Genomic DNA, 21,704 nt, shown 5'->3' with positions numbered 1-21,704 from the left:
AGATTTCAAGGTGATAGGACACATGCCCCTCACGAGTGTTCTGGAATGCCAGCCCAGAGACCCACTGAACTTCCTGTTCCTGGTGGCTGTGCCCAACCTGAGGCTCCCTGAGGCGGCATCTCCATCTTTCCCCATCATGCTTGTCAGCTGTGATACGCAGATGCCATTTCTTCTTTCTGATATCGGCCCTATCACTACAAGCAGTTACTCTTTCTTCCTTAGCTATGCATTATCATTTTAATAACTAATATGTTAGTTATGTTTGGATATTTCCTCTGCTAATAGCTATGACTCTTCCCCCAAATTAAATAATTATAGTTTCAAGCTATCATCAGTTCAGAATATCCTAGCATTTAAGCGCTTAGTGGATCCAGCCGAGATGAATTTAAATCTCGGATCTGTCTCTTCATAGTTTTGTGAACTTGGGCAAGTTATTTAACCTTCTTGCATCTGAGTTTCCTCATCTGAAAAATGATCACAATAATTAGTAGCTAACTCATAACATTGTTTGGAGAGTAGATGAGTTAATACATGTAAAATGCTTAGAATTGCAATTAGCATATAGTAAATGTTGAGAGAATGTCAGCTATTTGTATTACTACTATTATCATTTCGTACTCGGGGTTGACATTTTCTGACATCATGCCCATGCCATTTCTGTTGAAATCACCTTTCCCTTCCTCACAGCACCTTGTCTTGATAAAGAATACCAGAGATTTGAGTGCAAAAATCTAAAACTCACATGAGTTTCATCCCCAACTGAAACTGGACCCTGGTCCCAAATTCAAAATAGGAAGGAGGCTTGGGAATGTGAAAGAGGTTTATTGCTGTTTAAACAGGAGCGGGAAAAGTGTCATCAGCAAAGGAAAACCTTGAGTTTCTTTTTCTGACCCACCTGCAGCATCTGAAGCAGCAAAGGGGACTTTGTTGTCCCAACATGGCCATGCAAGGACACACTGAGAAGGAAAATATGGTCTCTATTCAAATATAACGACATTTTCAGATCACTTGGATTTATTTAATACTTATTGAAAGAACTGTTTTCAACTTATTTAGGTAGAAATAGTCATCTTATATCATTCTTCTGCTCACATAAGAAGAATAGAAACAAATTAGTTGACTTCTTAAATTTTCTTCACATGCAGAATGTGCTCATCTGAATCATTTCTTTTACTTCAGGCTGTTAATATCCTTGTTTTTCTACATGGGATCATCTCCTGGGCCATCAAAAGGAGAGTACTGATGTTGCAGCACTTCATGAAGAGGACTCCATTTTTGTCTTCAGGGCTTTCTTTCAAGTCTTTGATACTCACTCAGCAAGACTGGGTGCTTGCTTTCCTCATCTCCCCTAGACGTGTCAATGGAAGGGCATTCAGACTACAAGCGGAACTCAGATTCCTTTCTGAAACATGCTTAAATATTTCAGCCCATGGTATGGTTGCCTCAAGAATAGCCATCAAGTTTACAAGGACAGCAGCGCACGGGCAGGAAATGGCAGCCACGCCCACCAGTCTCCTGACCTGCAGTGATTGTGAGATGTCATCAGCCACAACACACATCCTGATTTCAGAGATATTTAAATGAGAAAGGAGATGTGCATTTCAAATTGGCAAAATATGACATTAATATTCACCATTAATGAATGCCTTACTGTGGGTCCGACAGGATATTAAAATTATAGAAGGGATACAATTACTTTACAACAACGTGAAAAGTGAGAATTATATCATTTGATGGAAGGCTCAGAGAAGCTACAAAAACTTATTTAACCCGCACTGCTAAAAAGAGGCAAGATCAGGGCTGAGTAATCCTAAGACCTGGACTCGAAGTTCAGGGCTCTTACTCTCAGCAGACCTGTCTCCTAGAGCCAGAGGGAAATTCTACAGTGAAACACAGGTTTAGAGTCAACGTTTGAGCTGAAAGCCTGGCAATTCTGTTTAACAGCACCCAAAACACGTCAGTCAGCACCAAACTGAAACTCATGCACTAATTGGAATTCAATGATTCAGACACTATGGAGTGGAGTACAGTGGCTGACAGAAAACTCCAGCCATTGAGGCACACTCTCTGCATTTCAGTACTAGCAACAGAACCCAGAAGAAAAAGCTAAGAGGGGGAAGCTATTGGGCAAATGATGTTTCATGTATCTGTACATTTTATGTCTAGCTGCCATCCTCTTACACCATTTTTGAAAAGCCCAGACCAGTATAGAATTTGTTGTTAGTGAATATTGTGAGTTCCTGGGTGAGGGGGACAGTTGGACCATCAATCACTGTTACCGAGTGTCCGTGGTTGCACCCTTAGCTGTGGGAGAAGAGTCACTGCAGTCATTGCCTTTGGCCTAAGTATTACACTTGGCTAAATGGTTTAAAAAGCTGATATTGCTTAATAAATAAGCGTAGCAACTGGGGAAGAATCCATTGTTTTTTCCTTCAATGTTTGATCTTGAAAAGGAATGACTAACACAAAACATTCTCTTAAGGGGATAGGGTTAGATTTGACACCATTTCCTAAAACAAAATCCTTTATATGATTGTTACACTTTTATGCAATTGAAACAAAGAAGAAACTCACCTATTCACAAGTGAATGATCAAGTACCTATATAAGCATCTCATGAATGCAGATAGCTGTTAACTTCTATTTCCTTCTGGTTGTAAGACCTTGGGAACACCACAAAAGAAAAATACATAAGAATCAACTCCCTTATTTTTTACAAGAGAACTTGATATTTTCACTACTTATGATTCACAACACCATGTAAATTATAGAGTAAACTGTATAATGAGTTATGTAAATTAAAGAATGATTCTAAATGACTCAATTCATGAAAAGCTGCCTGAGAAAAATTAAGAAAGGTGAAATTCCTAAATTGAAAAAGATTTCCAATTCAAAGTTCAATTCATAGGGTTTATTTTTTTCTGTTTAAAACATACCAAGTTTTAATTGCCTCATTAGCACACCCCATGATTTAAAAGAGTTAAAATTTTGATGAGAATGCCATAAGAAACATCAACAGAGAAGGCTGTGTGCACACTGTGAGACCATCAGAACTGGAAGGACACAGCTCATTCTAACCTCCCATTTTATAGATGAAGAAACTGAGGTCTGGACTGGTGAGGTGACAACCAGCTAGGTGGTCACATTCTTTGGCAAACGCCACAGGTTTTCCCCTACTGCGACCACTGTAAGTGTGACTTGCCACACCCTCTGAAAGAAAGCTAGGGGAATGCAAGACTTAGAGGGTTCTGGCTGGAGACCCCATTTTCTACTTATTTTCTCCTCCCCCACAGGCCCCAGAACATCTGTCATCCTGAGGCTAGGAGATAATTCATGTCCTGAAAACCCTGCATTTGCTTCTGTTTTCACTGACATCAGGGATTACTGCCCTGTTTCAGGTGTTGTTAGTAAAGGGGGAAACCACAGAAAAGGGAGAAACTGTGGAAGAAAAGCTTCAACCAACCATGCAACTAATTAAATGGTAATAAATAATAATTTGAGAAATTAGATATTTTGTGGTTGATTTTTATGACTTTTAAAATAATATAAGTTGTGGCAAAAAACCTTCCAACATCCAAAACCACAAGTCACATTTTGGTTGTGGTTTTTTTTTTTTGTTCAAAATACAAAACACTTGGAAAAGATCATTTGAGCTGTATTTTTCCCACAGAGGTTGAAATTCTCCTCCTTTAAAAGATCCCTCGACAATTTACACGTCTTTCTGTGTTGGAATCAACATTTCTGCTTGAAGGCTTACCTTGGTAATATTAATTTATAAAATACACCTTACAGTTATCAGAGCAAATTCACAAACAATATCTCATTTTATCTGATTGCTGTTTGGTATCTTCTACAACTTACGTTCCAGAAGGTAAGAGACTTGTCCAAAGTCCCTCATCCAGAACTTTCCAGGATCTTCTAGATCAGGGCTCAGCAAGTGGCAACAATGGACCAAATCCTACCCACCGTATGACGTTGTATGGGACACGAACTAAAAATGGTTTTAACAGTTTTGAATAGTTGGAAAAAGAAGAAGGAGGAGGAGAAGAAGAAAAAGAAGAAGATTTTATAACACAGGAAATTATATAAAAATTCATATTTGAGCATCCATACATGAAGTTTTCTTAGAGCTCAACCACATTTACTTATTATCTGTGGCTGCTTTCTTGCTGCAAGGGCAGAGTTGAGTAGTTGTGACAGAGACCATATGGCCTGCAAAGCCTGAACTATTTACTCTGGCCCTTCCCAGAAAAAGTTTGCTGACCCCTGTCCTAGATCATGGGCTTATTCTATCGCACAAGAGCTGTCTTTCCAGAATCCTAGAAGACTTGGGACAAAGGCAAAACCCACAGGGATTTGGTTTGTAAGCCCAGAAGAAGAAACTTAGAAATTGGCCTGCAATAAAAGGCTAGTCCTTTAAATCCTGAGTGTCTCAGTGCTTCCTTCTGATTGGTGAGTTGGAGACTGGGGTCCCAGCCTCCAAGCTAGCAGGCAGCTCCCTCCTCTAGGGGAGCATTGGAGGAATGTCCTCAGAAGACTTTTGTCAAAAGGAAAGAGCAGTATTCCCACTTCCCGTATTCCACCCCATCCACCCCGGGATAATGTAGTTCCCCTGATGGCTGTCCTCAGGGTGAGGAAGGGCAAAACGTCTCAGCTTAGAGGCTGAGGACACAAATGAGGAAGGGAACCATGAAATGCTCCAGCATTTATTTGGTTTTTAACGCAGTTATTTGATGTAACGTTCTGTTATTCCTATACTCAGTTTCCACTATGGCAGCTCCTGTCTGCTGTAGGTGGAGCAATGGGCTTAGTTCAAGTCGGGCAGGGCAGATGGGATAGAGAAATCAGGCACAGAAGGCTTCTCTTCTTTTTAGCAGAGTTTCTGATTCATTTGCACTCTCTACTTTTTCTATCTGTACCCACAAAATATATTATCTCCCCTTTTCTGAGTGCCTACTGTATGTCATTCAATTTCCATTGAAATGGATGATCTCTTGCAACTATCTCCATAATCCCATGGGGTTTACAGAGGAGGGAACTGAAACCTGCGTTATTTACGTTGACAAAAAACATCCAACCTAACAGAAAACTCATAAGAGTTTATTTGAAACAAAGTGATGACAATTGTCGGGGAGCAAAATCTCAACTGATTGAGAAAATGCTCCGCAAAACGGTGGTTTGCAGCTTATTTAACATATAGAATCAAAAGAGGAGGGTTACATGAAATCCACTGGTGGTATATTAAGGGGTGGGAGAAAGCAAAACGGGGAAATCGCTGGGATTGGATAAAAGTAAATTGGAGAGACAGATACTTCTTTTACATTGGTGGGTACAGGACAGTTAAGAGTTCACGTAGAGATGTTAATCATTGGACAAGAATAATAATGAGAGATTTTGTAGTTTCCGCTCTGGTCTGGAAAAAGGGATTACTGCCATTCCAAGGATGTCGTCTCAGGTGCAAAAAGACAATAGACAGGCTCACTTCAGCTGAAGATTGACTTTATGAAGGAAGCTTCAGGCTAAAGACGTGACTTCGTGCAGTGGCCCACCTTAGATATGAATTTTTTTATGTTCACGCCCTCTGATGTGGTTATTTTCGGTCTCCTGACCTTGTCAGGTTTAACCTGTGGTGCCTTTTTCATCCTCATTGAAAGTCCTTTCTTGGTGTCAAGCTGGTGCCTGATCTCTGTCATGCCAACATCCAGGCTTTTCCCACCAAATCTCAAGAGCTCCACAAAGTCAAGTGTGTCTTCAATCATAGGCATGTGTTTTCTGTGTGATGACTCCTGACACCCCACCATAGAGAAGCATTCCCCCAGTGCATTTCCTCAGAGAACCAACTCCTAGGACCTCATAAGGAATCTTAAAAAAAAAAAAAAAAAAAAAAAAAAAAAAAAAGCCTGTTTGGGGAGTAAAGGGTTAAAAAAACTTAATCAGATTTCTTTACTCAAGGACTTCTCAGAGCCTTTAATACACAGCATTTGTTGTCTTTTCCACCTCTGTAATTTGAAGGCATTTTATTTAACCTCTCAGAGCCTTAGTTTTCTCCCGCGAAAAACAGAAATAATATCTGCCTCTTGAGGTATTAAATGTTATTATTTTTCTCTCTCTGTTGTTGGCTAGGTTCACTTCATTTCTATTAAATGAAGTGAATTCTAGCAACCAGAAGGAAATCTGAATAACTGTTGCAGAAAAAAAAATCATTTTGATAATAAAATAAGGTAGTGCACATCTGCTAAGAGCATAGAACAGCACACATTTTCCATTTGTTGTATCCATTTTCATAAAGAAAACAATGGGGTAGGGAAACTGGTGAGCAACCATTCTGGGCACAGAATTACATATTAACATGCTAGGAGAGAAAGCCACGTGTATGAGTACCTGGTGGTGGAAAGGCAGTCATTGTACCAGCAAGGTAGGGGAGGTTTTGGAGCTGCCCAACTTTTAAAGGATTCTTTTTGAATCACACTGTGAGCATGAATGTTTTTCCATGCATTGGTCGGGAATTAGCAATTTTTTCTTTAAAGGGATAGAGAGTAAATAGTTTGACTTCACAGGTCACACAGACTCTGTTGCAAATACTTAACTCTGCTGTCCTCGCACAATAGCAGCCATAAGTAAACAAATGGGCATGGCAGTATGCCAATAAAATTTTATTTACCAAAACAGGTGGCAGGCTCTATTTGGGCTAAAGGCTGTATAGTTTGCCAACCCCTGGTCTAGATGCTGGACATAGGTAGACAAACCCTTCAAAATAATGTTTTGCTCAGTTTTTTATTCGGTTAGTACAAAAGTAATTGCGGTTTTGGCAATTTTTAACCTTTGAAACCCCAATGACCTTTGCACCAACCTAATAATTGTTTTTTTCTGTTTATTTGTTTGCTCTGCAGGACACTTAACATCTTTTAGAAATAATATTTTAAAGAACATGAATTTAGGAACTCTTCCGAACTTTGAGTTTCTGAGCCATTTCTTCAGAAGTGTAGCCACTGTAGCAGTTAAGATGGGGGTAGACTGAGACTAAGCAAAGGGGACAAGTCTTCGGGGGACTGGGCTATTGGTCATATAAGTTCAAGTTCTCAGACAACTGGAAGTGGTCCAGGACTGGGGCCCAAGCAGACACGCTACCCAACTGCTCACAATGGATAGAGCTTACAGAGCAGGGTAACAATATAGCTTCCTCAAAAGGATTTGTTTTATTCAGTTAGTCAGGGAATGTCTGCAAGTAACCAAACCCACCTGAAAACCCTCGAAAGATAGGAGAAAATCAAGATCAAGAGCATAGCCTCTGGAGCCATACTGCCTGGATTCAGGTTATTGTTCCATGCGGGGCTTGAGCAAATTAGTGAAAATGTCTATGCCTCAATTTTCTCCGCTGTAAAATGGGAATATCTAACTCATAGGCAAGAATTTGGTGAATTACATTTAAAGTGCTGGCACGTGTTAAACACTATGCAAGTATTGCTGCTCCATTAATTTTCTAATGTTATTATTATTTATTTATGTTATTGTTATTTTGGAGCTTATTAAATCACCTGGCTTTCACAGGAGCCAAGAGATCATTTTAAAACTTCTCTCTCCATAAATTTTTCAACTCTTTTTACTTCAGCTCACTTGTTTTTTTCTCTGTGTAAGCCTGTTTCATTTTATTATGCACATGGCCCATCATGGCTGCCTTAAAATGGCAGCCCAGCCTCTCCCCAACCCCCACCCTCAGCCAACATCCTCTGCTCTGCCAGAACTCACAGACAGCAGACTCAGTTTCCTTGCCCAATTGTGTCAGGAGCTCACCACTCTGACTTCAGGCTCCCTGTAAGAGATGGTGTCTTCTGGTCCATAAAGCTACCCCTTCCACGTCTCTGGGCAGCCTCTGGTCCCCACAAAGGAAATGTACTCAGCAGGTGGAAAAATGATGAGCATGTCTGGTGCTCTGTCCTGAGGATAAGTTCACCCCAGGCACTCTGGACACCAGGTCAAGACAGCAGACGTTGGCTAGACCTGGCGTCATCAATGGAGAGGCAATTTTCCATTCCACCCAACTATTCAGGCTTCTGTGGACTCAGGACCCGGGCAAGAGTCAGCACACACATAGCAGGATTTTACAGCAGACCTATGGGTGGGTGGTAACTGACACCATGTACAAAAATAACTATAAAACATGGAAGAATTTGCTTATTTCCATCCATTTGCTCACTTGTTCAGCAAATATTTATTGAATGACTTCTAAGTCCCATGCTAGGGAATATGCATTTTTAACTAATATAACAAATACACATCTTTTAAAGAGATGAGCAATATTTTTGTAACCTCAGAAGTGGTGCTCTCAGCCCTGTCCTCTATGTTAATAATCCACTTATTTTGGAAATTTCCTGATGGTAACAACAAAGCTTATTGTCTGTCTTATTCACATGTTCTAAAAGTTATTATTATTCAACCAACTTACTATAATCCTTATTCAAAATTGTCCTGGAAACTGGCAGTGATACCATGAAATATTTCACACAGACATTAATAAAACAATACACGTACTGCATAAAAGATATAAAATAAGAAAATGAAAACCCATATGTTCACCACTAGGCTTAAGAAATAAAGTGATACCAGTTTCTCGGAAGCCCCTGTGTGCCCTCCCACAGCGGACCCCCACCCCTCCTACAAGAGTTGATCACTCTCCTGAATTTGGTGTGAATCATTCTCTTGTCTTTCTTCATAGCTTTTATTATATGTAAGTGTATCCCTAAACAAGATAGCATTAGTTTTGTCTATTCTGGAATTTCATATAAATGAAATCATATTTCATGTGTTCTTAATAGATAGAGACCCCTTTATTTATTCATTTACTCATTTTCCTACTACTCTTTTTAGATTTTTGTCATTAAAAACAATAAATCTATGAACTTCTTAGTCATGTCTCCTGGTGCAGATGTGCAACCCCCGGGAGTGGATGTGCTGGGTCATCAGGCATATGCATCTTCGTATTTACCAGATAATGACACATTATTTTCTAAAGTACCACCTTATTCTGTTACCACCTTCCTTTGGTAGTTTTGTCCATTTAGTGAGTGTAAAGTGGTGTATGTGAGTGTATTTGGCATTTCCTTGATTACTAATGGGATTGAACATTTTTGTTATATGTTTATTAGCCATTTGGATTTTCTCTCCTGTGAGATGCTTATTCCTGTCTTTTGCTTATTTTTATATTTTGGTTTCTATTGCCATTTTGTTTGTTTTCTATTTTCTGTGTTTGTTTTGTTTAATATATGTATGTATATACCTATACACACACACACACACACACATTTTTCATGTATATACGAGTATGATGCAAATATCATTTCTCAGTTTATGGGTTTTCTTTATGCTTTTACATTTTTATTATACCCTTTGATAAACAAACATATTTTTTAGCATAGTAAAATTTTTTCTACCTTTTCTTTTATGGCTTGGCCTTCTTTGTCTTGCTTAAGAAATCCTTTCCCGCAATGAAATTTAAAAAACACACAGAACACAAAAAAGCAAACAGATATTCTCCTATGCTGTCTTCTTAAAGTTTTGGAGTCCTGCTTTTCACATGTAATCCTTTAGTCCACCTGACACGGGTTCTATATATTATGTATGGTAGGGATCTAATTTCATTTTATTTTCCACAAGGATAATCAATGAACTCTGCACTGTGTGTTCCTTATTTCAGCCTTTCCCCATACTGTGCAGGGCTACCTACCATATATACAGTTTCCATTTATGCCTGGAATTATCCTCAGGATCTCTCTTCTGCTTTCACTGGCATATTAGCCTGTATCTGCACCAATGCCATGTTCATTTATTTATTATACTTTTTCAATATGCCTGGATTCTGGTGGTGCAATCTCCCCTCAGTTTTTCCTTCTTCTGAGTCTATTCCTGGCCCTTTGACTTTCTACATACACAATAGAATCAGTTTTTTTCAGTCCTGGGAAGAATTTGTTCTGGATTGATAGTTTATTTGAGGAGAACCAGGATATTTATGTTGAGTCTTCTTATCCCTGTCTATGGTATATCTCATTCATTCTCTTTTCATTCGATATTTGGGTAATTTCCAGGTTTTTGCTATTAAAATTTTTGAATTTATTTAGGTTTTCTTTGATACCTTTCAGCATAGTTTTATAAGTTTTCTTGTAAATCTTGCACATTTTTTGTTAAATTCTCTCCTAGGTACCTTACACTTTTTTGATGCTGTTGTGTGTGGCAACATTTTTAAAAATTATGGGACTTAACTGTTGTTTGAGAGCTTCATTGTAAACTGTATTTCTATTGTGTTGCATTGCCCTTCAAAGACATGGAGGTGGATGGGATCAGACTTCTAGATGGCTGCTTTTCAAATCCTTGGGTTCGAATCTTTCTTTTTTTTTTTATCTTCTTCATTGCTGTTATGTTGTGAGGCAGGGATTCAAATCCAATTGCCAGCTTAATGTGTGTCTGAGTAACATATGGAGTTTATTATGATTATAGGAAATGTAAGAGTAAATATATTCTGTGAACATTTATTAAACTACTTATGATGCTATTATTTCAAGTTCCATCAAGATTCTGGAATAGTTGAGCTTGCAAAGAAAACTATATTTGGATTAATAAGCTATTATTTCACTAGTTAATAGTTATTTGCATGTATTTTAAATAAATATATTACTGAGGAAAAACTAATTATAGTAAAGTGGAAAAAAAGATGTGTTCTTTGAAGTCATAACTTAGAAAGCACTGTCAAAAGTTTGCAGCTTAATAAAATTTTGGTGAAATTCTCATGAGAAAATGAATAAACTCAGAAGCATTATTCTCACAAACCTAAGTCAATGCAATAATGGCTACCCGCACACGCTTGATGGCAGTGAGATTGTGTGTGTGGACATGGCATCAGAATTCTGAGGCCATTTGGCTAATTTCTATGTTTATTAAATTCTAAGTTTCTAATTAAACTATGTCAAAAAATCTAGCAAAAGTGGGTAAAATTTGAGTTTAATTGAGGTGTATTATTTGACTAAGAAAAAAGTTATTTATTGTGAGGATAATTAATGTATAATGTGTAATGGAATAAAAAGGGTGGTTACAGAAGCTAAGGAGTAAGGTGGACTAACCAATGTCTCTGAATTATAAGCTTGTTTAGAAAGGACTGTGGTGCTGTTTTCTATTTCATTTTCAGAATGACTGGGTGACATTGAGGTAGGATTACTGTTGTTCTCTCCTTCTGGAAATTTTAATCCCTCCCTTGAATTAGACATGGTCATGTTACTTGCTTAAGCCAATGAGGTGTGAGCAGAAGAGGCATTTTCACTTCCAGGTAAAGCAATGAACTATCTTTCCCTGACTTGGGGGGCACAGAGGAGCAACACCAAGCCTCACATGGAAAACAGCTGCTAGGATTGCCTGCAAGACCTGCAATGGACCAGAGTGGGCAATAAATACAGTTGACCCTTAAACATCGTGGGGGTTGTGGGCACAAACCACCCACGCAGTAGAAAATCCAGGGATAACTTAAGTCAGCTCTCCGCATACAAGGATTCCCATCCATGGGTCAAAAATACTGTACACTTTTGTTGAGTAAGAGTTTAGGTTGTTTGCACTGCAGCATAACATAGGCACTCCTGCGTGCTAAGATAGCAACCCTGATGGTCCATTTTATGTGAGTCCTGAATTTGAGGATTAGCAGTCAGGACCTGAAACTTGAGCTTCAGAGGTGTCAAACCTCGTTCCTCACATGAACCCTGCCAAACTTGAGGGAGATGGGACTTGCTATCCATTCAAGAAAAATTTGCATTCACAGTTTTGGGATAAGACTAAGGAGAGTGAAGTTATATAATCAAAAGGATTCCATTCCCTAAAATCATGATTTAGTTATCTTTCAAGGATTAAAAAATACATTCATGTATGTGTTTATATACTACACCTATGTACATTTGATGTGAGCAGATGTGGAAGCTTCTATCCTAACTTCTCTAAGATCTATTAGCTTTAAAAAATAGCTACTTCTCAAAACAGAGGTCTGTTCTTAGCCCATCCTTATATCTTACAAGCACCAGTGGCACAGAATTTATCAATAAAAATGCAAAATGTGACATTAATTTAGTGGCTTCCCTTTAAACTAGTAAATCCCCTTTCCCTTATTCATGCCTCATATCTCTTGCCTGTAAGAATTGTTACTTCACTTGGGATCATAGAAAATCAGGGAGTCTTTGCCTCACGTCATTTCTCACCCGTGATACTCTTTTCTAATGCTCCCACATTAAATAGCCTCTGTCCTTGCCTTTCTAGAATCCACAGTCTACACACAAATAGCTGCCTTCTCCAAACTCTAATACAAGTGGTCTAATTTGCTCTCCCCCCTCAAAAATTAACAAACAAAACCCTTCAAAACTCATAGGATCATAAACAAATCTCTCTCTGTTTTGTGAAGGAGTCAAATTCTATTTTCTTTTTTATCTCTCCTTATCTATTTTACCCCCGCCCATTCCTCTCTCCTCTACATCCATTCCTTCACCTTTTATCCCCACAGAGAAGTCCCCAATCCTCTCTCTATAGTACATTCCTGTCCTAGAGCTATGTGAAAAGCAGTCACAGAAATCCTGGCTATAAGAAGTAAACAAACAGGAGCTGAAATTCAGGTAATCCCATTTAACAGGATGACAGGAAAGCACTAGGATGTGTTGAAAGTAAACTGACATCTTAAGACGCTTAACCATACAGCTGGGAAGACTATGGGTGGAGCTGGGCCCCTTGTTAACTCTCTAGTCTTGACTTCCTGTTGAACTCTATGGTAATGGCCGTGGGTTGGGGGCCGGGGGGATGCGACTAAAGGAGGGAGCCATGTTGGGCTCCTTTCTTCTTCCCACGTGGGTGGCCACTGCCTCAAGTGTGCAGGCACTCTTTGGGTTTTTTTTTTTTTTTTTTTTTTTTCCCGAATAAACTGTTTTCTTTTGGTGGATTATCTGGAGAATTATTTGGCCACTCAATAGATGGTAAAATTGGAGCCCACTGCCTCACACACAGTGTAGGGGAGACCTCTTGGTGGCTTCCATCAGGACTCTGACACCACAAGGCAGACAAGCTAAAGGGGGCAAGGAAGACTCAGGATGTATTTTGCACTCAAAGAGCTTTTATGAAGAAATAGAGAAAGAAAGTCACTTGAACTAGTAAATAAAGTTTTGACATTTCCTTTAGATGAGGTGGGTCTCAAAAGATGATATATAGAATTAATGATTTGATAGAGTTAATGATTGTATAGGTGATATGGAATTAATGATTTTCTTTTAATTTCATGTTTCTAAGTACTTATACCAGTTTTCTAGAAATTGTGGAACCCGGATGATTTTTCCAATACCACAACTACTATTAACTGCAATGTAGTAATAATTATCTAATATTTATGAGGGTTTTCATGTGCTAATAACTACATTAAACATTTTTAATTCTCACAGAAATTCCATGAGTGAGGTGTCATGATCTCCATCTTAACCATAAGGAAACAGCTTTTAGTGATAATGTGGTTGCCCAAGGTTAATATTTGTGAACGGCAGAATGGGGACTCAGCCCTCGGCTGTCCCATCACAAACCGCAGAATATAATTCCCCAGTGTCCATGCATCTGCTGTGATCTGAGACTATGTGCCTCTTGGAAGAACTTATTATACTTATCTGGATCCTCTTGAATTTTTTTCTTAGCACCAAAACACGTGAGTGGAATGCACGTCCTCTGGCTTTTATTCTTGCACTTCCATTAATCCACGGCCCATTTACGGCTCTCTGATGGCAAAATGGTGGACACGATCACCAGATGGCCAACAGAGGAGAAGGCCTGTGCTGGGAGGGGTGTGGCCTTGTGTCATGACCAACCTGGTCTCCTCACTCATGAGTGGAGGAGTTTGTGGCACTCACAGGTTACCGCAGGGGTCTCTTTCGATGTAAAATTTGGCGGCTGTACACTCTCAGCACTTGGCTTTTATGTGGTCTCATTGCTGAATTCAGTATGACTCCAGCTTCCCCACAGGCATTTCTCCTTGGTTCAGAGAACATCAACAACATTTACAGCATTTGAGGGGCAATTCCAGTGAGGAGACTAGAGTCTGTTCCTTTCAGCAGCCTAAAAGCTTTTTTACTTACTGAGCTTCTGAGTCCGTTGTAGTTAGTCCACCCCCAGAACCTCTCATTCTACTTTTCACCCCAGCTTCAGGCCTACTGGAGCTAGTAAATTAAGACCTTTGCCTTTGACAGTTGGGTTGAGGAAAAGCGAAATCTGAGCTAATAATAATTAGTTATGGTTTAATATGCGAGATTGGAGCGTTCTCATTTTTCATTCTGGAGCCTGGTGAGAAAGAGCCAAGGGGAAGGAGAGATTGATGGGAGAGCATAAACCCCTGAAATGTTCCCATGCCAAGAGAAGTAAGTTATCCTCAGGCGCCTTCTTGTATCATGTTAAGAGCTCATGACAGCCTTAAAAGAAATGGAGAAACCCAGGGAAGGTGGGGGATAAAAGAGTTTCCTTTTATTGTTCTCTTAGGCCAGGCACCTTGGCACATGAATCACTGCCTATTCACTTTGAAAAGATTGTGGTCTCAGGCCAGCCTCCCCCTTCAGGCTCCAAGAAAGAGGGTTTGGGTTCAGATAACTGGCTCTGGGTAAATAGCAGCTTGTTTTTGTAACACTAGAGATGTATTTACTTTTCACTTAATGAAGGGGAGTGATGTCTTGGATAAGACACGATCCGACACAAACTATAAATATGAAGTCCAAACATTATAGGGAAAACTCTTTCCAGAAATTTCCAATTTGTTACTATGTAAAATCAGTGTTGGTGGTTTTAGTTGCCGTGGGGATATTTCATTAAATTTCTGAAGGGAAAACACTGTGGAACGGAGAAGGAAACCTAGAGACATTCTGTGTGTGTGTGTGTGTGTGTGTGTGTGTGTGTGTGTGTACCTCACAGCTGAAATTTGACACACCCTAGTCAGATCAGCCTGTTTCTCACTGGTGGGAAATTTAGTATGGCCCAGAAAGTTGCAGAGGGGGGGGAGGAATCTATGAATAGGTTGAGAAGAAACGTGTTAAATAATTCTTGAAGTATTAATCTGTCCTAGAAAAGAATAAAAATTAGGAGAGAAAAAAAGCTGGGACAGGAGAGGAAAAACAGGTGGTGCCTTGCAAAGAATGGTCCTGTAGATCTGCTTTATCTCCCGACCGAGCTTAAAATGTGAATGCAGAATTCAGGCTGAGCAGGGATCAAGCACACCACTGAGGATAGGCCTGCGAGGGCTGATGATCCAGGCGTGTCGGAAGCCCTGGAAGCTGATGCCCACTGATGCCCGGGGAAGGCTGGGGGTTAGGTGCTGCCCCACCAGGAACATCAGAGGCCCACGGGGATGGTGAGCCAACTGCCTGCTCTTATCCATCGTGAGTGAGATGGCAAGAATCCAGTGACAGGACTTTTAGCCAGATGGTTCAGCGTAAGGAACTTGGGATAGAACAAGACAGGACAAGTGGGGCTTAGCACAGAGCACAAAAATAGGACACAAACATTTTCATAAATGATTTTTTAAAGATTTTAGGAAGTTTTAAGTCCTCTTAGTACCCAGCAAATATATGCTTACCTACTCGTATTGTCTTCTGAAGCTTCTGGACCCTCTCCAGTCCCCCCATTGGCTTGCAGGGACAAATGGAACCAGAGACCACACCCGGGACAGGGAGCCCATTAGTTCAATCCAGCCCCTGTAGAAGCGGCTCAGCTTCTGGGAACTTCTGTAGATTTGAAGGTAATCTGGAGCCATTTGCCTGAAAGCAAACTGTCTAGTTCTGACCCTAACAAATACTACTCTCACAAGGTAAGAACAAGTGTTTAGTGTTTGAAATGTGGGGTTTCATTCAATACTGCGATTTTAACATAAGAAACGTGAGATTAAATTATGACATTAAAAAAATAATAGCATTCCCCTAAATACCAAAGAGTCCACTGGAAAACTTGGAGATAGATAAAAAAAAAAAAAAAAAAAGTCCAGCCACTGAAGACAGGGCATTCTATCTGCAGTATTAGAAGTGCTAAATGAGCAGGTAGGGGCAAGAGCAGCCATTTTGGACTTCCTTATGTTGGTGTGATCTTACGGGAATACCAAGATGCAGTGGTTCTCAAACTTGAGCAGGGTCAAAATCACCTGGAAGGCTTGTTCAACCACAGTCGGCTTGGCCCAAGCCCCTGCGTTTTTGATTCAGTAGGTCCAGGGTGGAGCTTCTAACAAGTTCCCAGGTTATGCAGGTACTCTGGGGCCGGAGAGTACACTTTGGCAACCCGTCGCCCTAGTGCATTTAGGATAAAGATACATACATAAAATACATTTATATTTATTTACTCACATCTGTGCCTGTATTCTGGCAGGAAATGTAGCAGACTTTAATAAAGCCAACACTTGTTGAATTGAGCAGAGATCATGGCTAACAGTGAGAACCGAGGTGTTCTGAGTTCCTGGGGTGCACTACTGGCTGAAATGAACTTATGATTGAGGAAAGAGGCATGAAATATTAGAATGCTAGAGCTGGAAGGGAACTGGAGAAAGGCATGATGATTACATATAGATGTTGAGTCAGAGCTTTGAATTCCCATTCCAGCTGTGACACTTACTAGCTTTGAAAACTTAGCAAGTTACTTAAACCTGATGAACCTCAGTTTCCCTTTTTATAAAACTGGGACCCCTACAAATCTTGTGTTTCACTCATGATCCTTAATGGCAATCAACTGAGTGCACTCTGGCTGATTGAAACAAAAACGGAATTTATTGCAAGCATATTGGTTTCTATAGGAAAAAATGAACTGTTTTGCCAACAAATCAACAGAATGAAAAACAAACAAAAGGATGCTATTGAATCAAAAAGACAGACGTAACAGACATATAACCAAAGGTAACTGGTGGGCTTTATTTGGATCCTGCTTCAAGCAAACCCACTGTAAAAAGACAATTGGAGAAATTATAATATAGCTGGGTATTAGATGACAATAAAGAATTATTGTGGATTTTATTAGATGATATCTTTATGGAGGTTATTGTTCTTAAAGAGGCCTTAATTAAGAGAGGTTAATGCACTAATGTATTTATAGGTGAAATAACAAAATGTCTGAGATTTACATTGAAAAACAAAAGCCAAAAAACTCCTGGGAAAGAAGTCATGATTGGGTGTGGGGTGGGACAAAGGACTACAGGAGAAACAGGATTGGCAAAATGTTGGTTATTGCTACGAATACATGAATGATTAATTTTGCTTGTTTTTGTCTGTGTACATGCAGGTGCTTGAAATTTTCTATAAAAAATGTTAAAACAAAACAGAAATCAGATTTTTTATAAGGGCTGGAGAACAAGAGTCAGACTTGTCTCAACAAAGGAGATTAGACACTACAAAGAAGAGCAGGTTTGATAGGGACACTGCTGTCATTGTCACCAAGCCCTAGATGCCAGAAGAATGATAATCTGGCATTTTCAAATTGTAGAGTGGTAGGTATCTCTGACATGAAGATGCACAAGGTAGGACATTCCCCAGTGTCAGAAAAGGGATTCAGTGATGGGTGACTTACAGACTAATGTCCACAACAGGCACACAGTAAGTGCCAGTACATGATAGTGACCCCCTACACCCCCATCCCTGAGCTACCTGTAGCATAAACCTCCATCCTATGTAAGACTTTCATCCTCAGCTTTCTAGATAGCTCAGTTTCTACCCCAAATAATTTGTCAATATCCTTTTATATGATCAAAGTCATCAAATACCAGCAAGTTCACCCACTACTTTAAGATAAGAATTGTTAAATTATGGGACACAGTGCCAAGGAAGAGGTGATGTGAGTATTTCATCCCCACTTTACAGATGAAGGAACTGGAGGCCAGGGAGAATGAGTGATGTGCCTGAGGTCACATGGCAGGGTCACATTTCTGGCAAGTAAAAGATGCAAACCTGAAAGGCTGCAGTCTAGCTTCAGAGACGCTGATAAGGAAGCAGTGCGATGAGGGTGTGAAGAAACGAGCCCCAAAGCATTACAGAGGGGTAGAAGGGGATTGTAAACGAATATACCTCTCTGGAAGACCATTTATCAGTATCTGACAATGAGAATACCCTTTGATCCCAAACTCCACTTTTGAGAATTTGTACCTATCAGATTATCAGGAATGTTGTACAGAGGTATGTAAATAGGATTGATCATTATAGCATTGTTTAACATATTGAAAATTGGGAAACAGTCTGAATGTTCAATAATCATAATCCAATCAAATTAATTAACTAATTAATAAAATATCATAGAAAAATGTTTAATGGCATGAGAATCATTTCATCATATTTTACTAAGAGAGGAAAAGAAGTTAACAAAATAGATTTGGTACAATCAATCCTGACTTTTTAAATGATGAGGCACCTCTACTCTGACTTTATTAGACAATTACCAAGAAATCATGACAATATCACTCAAAACTCTTGGTTGCAAGTAACAGAAGCTCAATTTGCTATTGTCACTGTGATACGTAACTTCCTAAGGGATCTTAAGGCCTCTTGATGTGGTCTACTGTGCAGAACGTGAGCAAGGTGTAGAATGTTCTCATTTCTTCCCTTCTGAGACAGGTAGAAGACGCTGTGTGTTGGTCTGTCTCTTGCCATTTCTCACAACCTCTGCCCAATCCACTGACAAGTACTGGGTACCAGGCCCAGCACTGTGTGCAGCAAATATGGAGGAAAGAAAGGAAACCTATGACTTGGTCCTCAAGAAGTTTATTGTCTCTTTGGGAACACACGTCTGTAGGTAGCTACCAAGTATGGTGGGGATTGTGGCAGACAGGTAGGAAGCATGAGACCCAGTCTCTGGAGGGGAGACATGAATACATACAGCACCTCAAAAATCGTGCAAGGGGATCTATGACCAAATGCCACGATGGAGGACTACCGCCTGGCAGTGCTACAGAAACAGAGCAGCGGGCAGCGTGCACAGTGTAATTGGAAAAGGCTTCCTCGAGGAAGAGAGAGAGAGAGCATGGTTGAAAAGCATGAATGCTTTGTAGAGCGAGGCTTCAGGAGAGAAATGCGTTTCAAGCAGATGACTGGAGATGATTCAAAGCAGGACAGTCTGGTGTAGTCAGCTCCCTGAGAACAACCATCTTAAGATTGAAACATGTTTTATTTGTTTTAGCAGCCACTGTGTGAAAGAGAAATCCATTCTGCTACTCTTCTAATTTGCCTCAGGAATGATGAGGTCAACATTTTTCATATAATAAGAGCTCCTAAAAATCAATATGAAAAATAGAAAAGGATTGGGATGATGGATGTTTCACAGAAATAATCAACAGGACTGGGTAACGAAGGTAAAGATAAGTCAGCTACTGAAGGTGACTCCCTAGATTCAACTGGCAAACCCCAAAATTTAACCAAGAGGGAGATGATTATCTTCTGGCTTTTATTATGCTCACCTAAAAATACAAATGCTAAAAACAACAAATGGCCAAACAGTATCATTGAGTGTTTGCAACATGAATCTTGTCCCAAAAGTCCCAAGGTTGTATTTCTCAGTCTTGCTAAGTTGAAAAACAAAAATAAAATACTAGTAGCAGAAGAAAATTCTTTATGACAAAATCATAAGCTTGTTTAGATGTTTCTCAAACTTTTGTTTCTAGTAAATGCATTCATTAATAAAGAACCAGGCATTGTGAAGATTAATACTTAATTCCAGGCAATGTGACAGTTTTGATCATTTTAGGCAATTTTGACTTCTGTCACTTCTCAGATAAGAACACTTTTTTTTTCTTCTGGTTTATTTTAACTAATTCAATTGAGTGAATGGGAAAAAAACAAAATTTATTCTATTTTATTTTTTTTTAATTAAAGTTTATTAGGGTGACAATGGTTAATAAAGTTACATAGGTTTCAGGTATACAATTCTGTAATACATCATCTATGTATCACATGTGTGTTCACCACCCAGAGTCAGTTCTCCTTCTATCACCATATAAAAATTTATTTTCACTATAGGAAGTGCACCTGTTTGTTCTTAATGAGGCTGGCATCGTGTGTTGGTACCAGGAGCAGCCTGATCTGGCTCTGGCTGTATCTCAGGCTGGTTCTGTTCACCTGTAGGCACAGGTGCACACACCATCATCCCACCCTCACATGTAAACTCACCCACACAGGTACCCCCACCAGGTGTCCAGGGCCCACACTCTCTCTCATTATACCGCTGAGGGCTAACTTGCTACACAGGGTAGGTGTGGTATATTGTATGGGTGATTACTGACATACATTTCCCTCCTCTGGGTACATCATTGAAATCAGGTTTAGCACGTGATTGTGTTGGCCGATGAAATGTGAGCAAAACTTACATGCATCACTTCTAGACAGAACTTTGCAAGTCATTTTGGGCTTTGTCACAATCTGTTTCCCTTTGCTCTGGGCCCAGACAGTGACAGGTGTATACCCGTGGGTTCCCATAAAGAGGACCAGGGCATCAATGGGACAGAGTGTCCAGCAGGGCACAATTGACAAGTATTATGAGTAAAACATAGAGCTCCTATGAACTGTGGGGCTGCGTGTTATTGCAGCAAAACTAAGCCTATTCCAACTAGTATGTTGGACAGAGAAAAGGAAATTTGGGGGCTGAAATGGGTGCTACTCCTGCTCCATGGTCACTGGCTAATAGTTAAGTTACTTGGTCTCCGCGTTCCACCCAGCACTGGACGCTTAAATCAGGACTCTCATGGTGGCCTTTTGTTGAGATGGTCCTTGTTGCTCTCCACTCAGGCCCCATTAAATCCAGCTTGTTCTCTCCTAGCCCCACCTATCTCTCTGCTCTCATCACCTCCTTCACCTTAGCCCCGGGGACATCTTACATGTCTGGGGTGAGACAGGAAGCTCTGCTCACATCATGTTTTCCCTAAACATTTTCTCTCTGTGGAAGCCCTCTATATTTCCTCAAGGGATAAGGATTTTGAAAGTTAATGCCAGGAAAACATCTTTTCTCTGCTTTAGCCCTGTCACATCTTACCCTGGAAGCAATGAACAGGGAGCCATAACTTAGCTATTTGAACAGAGGACAAATAACACATTGCTTAATATTTCACAATTATTACACTGCTGCCGATTTTGAAACTTCTTGTTTGGAGCAATACCTATGGCCTATTATTTAAAGTAAACTTAGTTGTGCTGCTCTTCTTTGACATTGATTTTTGTTAATAATCAATAACTTTCTTGTTATTGATTATTAACAAATTTGGGTGAATTTGGCTGAAAAATGGGTCAAAAATGGGACGTCATATTTCTTTCTGATGACAATTTCATTAAAAAAACTTTATTAAAAACAACTTTAGTTGCACACCTCCTGCCTTCGAGGCGTTTGTAAATACGGAAATACAGAAACAAACATACCACAAAATGAGAAAATGTTATGGTTCCAAATGAACAGCTCAGAAAATCAAAGCTCCGTGAGGGTAACATCACACATATTGGTTCACCATTATACACCATGCACAGTGACAAGCACATAGTATGTGCTTGATAAACTACTGTTGAGTGAATAAATAAACAAGGGCTTTAGGAAGTGAGCAGGAGGGAGAGAACACTTCCAACTGGACCTTTGAGTGAATGTTTCCTACAAGGATAGGACTCCAGTTGATCTTTGGCGGAAAGGCAATGAAAGCAAATTAAAGTCCACCCCATCTTTTCCTAACTC

The 21,704-nt window shown here is 39.8% G+C and overlaps 1 long non-coding RNA gene across 4 annotated transcripts in view; it reads left to right on the top strand.

Moving 5' to 3' along the window:
- The window catches only part of LOC141571141 (uncharacterized), a 466,720-nt gene that overhangs the window by 305,895 nt on the left and 139,121 nt on the right, over positions 1–21,704 (top strand). The window contains exon 7 of one of the 4 annotated variants that reach the window (XR_016019336.1): positions 1,180–3,506. The exons of the other annotated variants lie outside the window; for them this stretch is intronic. This is a non-coding gene — a long non-coding RNA (uncharacterized LOC141571141). Of the gene's footprint in view, positions 1–1,179; positions 3,507–21,704 lie in introns of those variants that run through there. 4 annotated transcript variants of the gene reach the window in all.

This window comes from Rhinolophus sinicus, chromosome 16, assembly GCF_057876585.1.
Source record: "Rhinolophus sinicus isolate RSI-liver-muscle chromosome 16, RSI-T2T, whole genome shotgun sequence".
NCBI lineage: Eukaryota > Metazoa > Chordata > Mammalia > Chiroptera > Rhinolophidae > Rhinolophus > Rhinolophus sinicus.
This window is presented reverse-complemented; position numbering and strand designations above follow the sequence as displayed.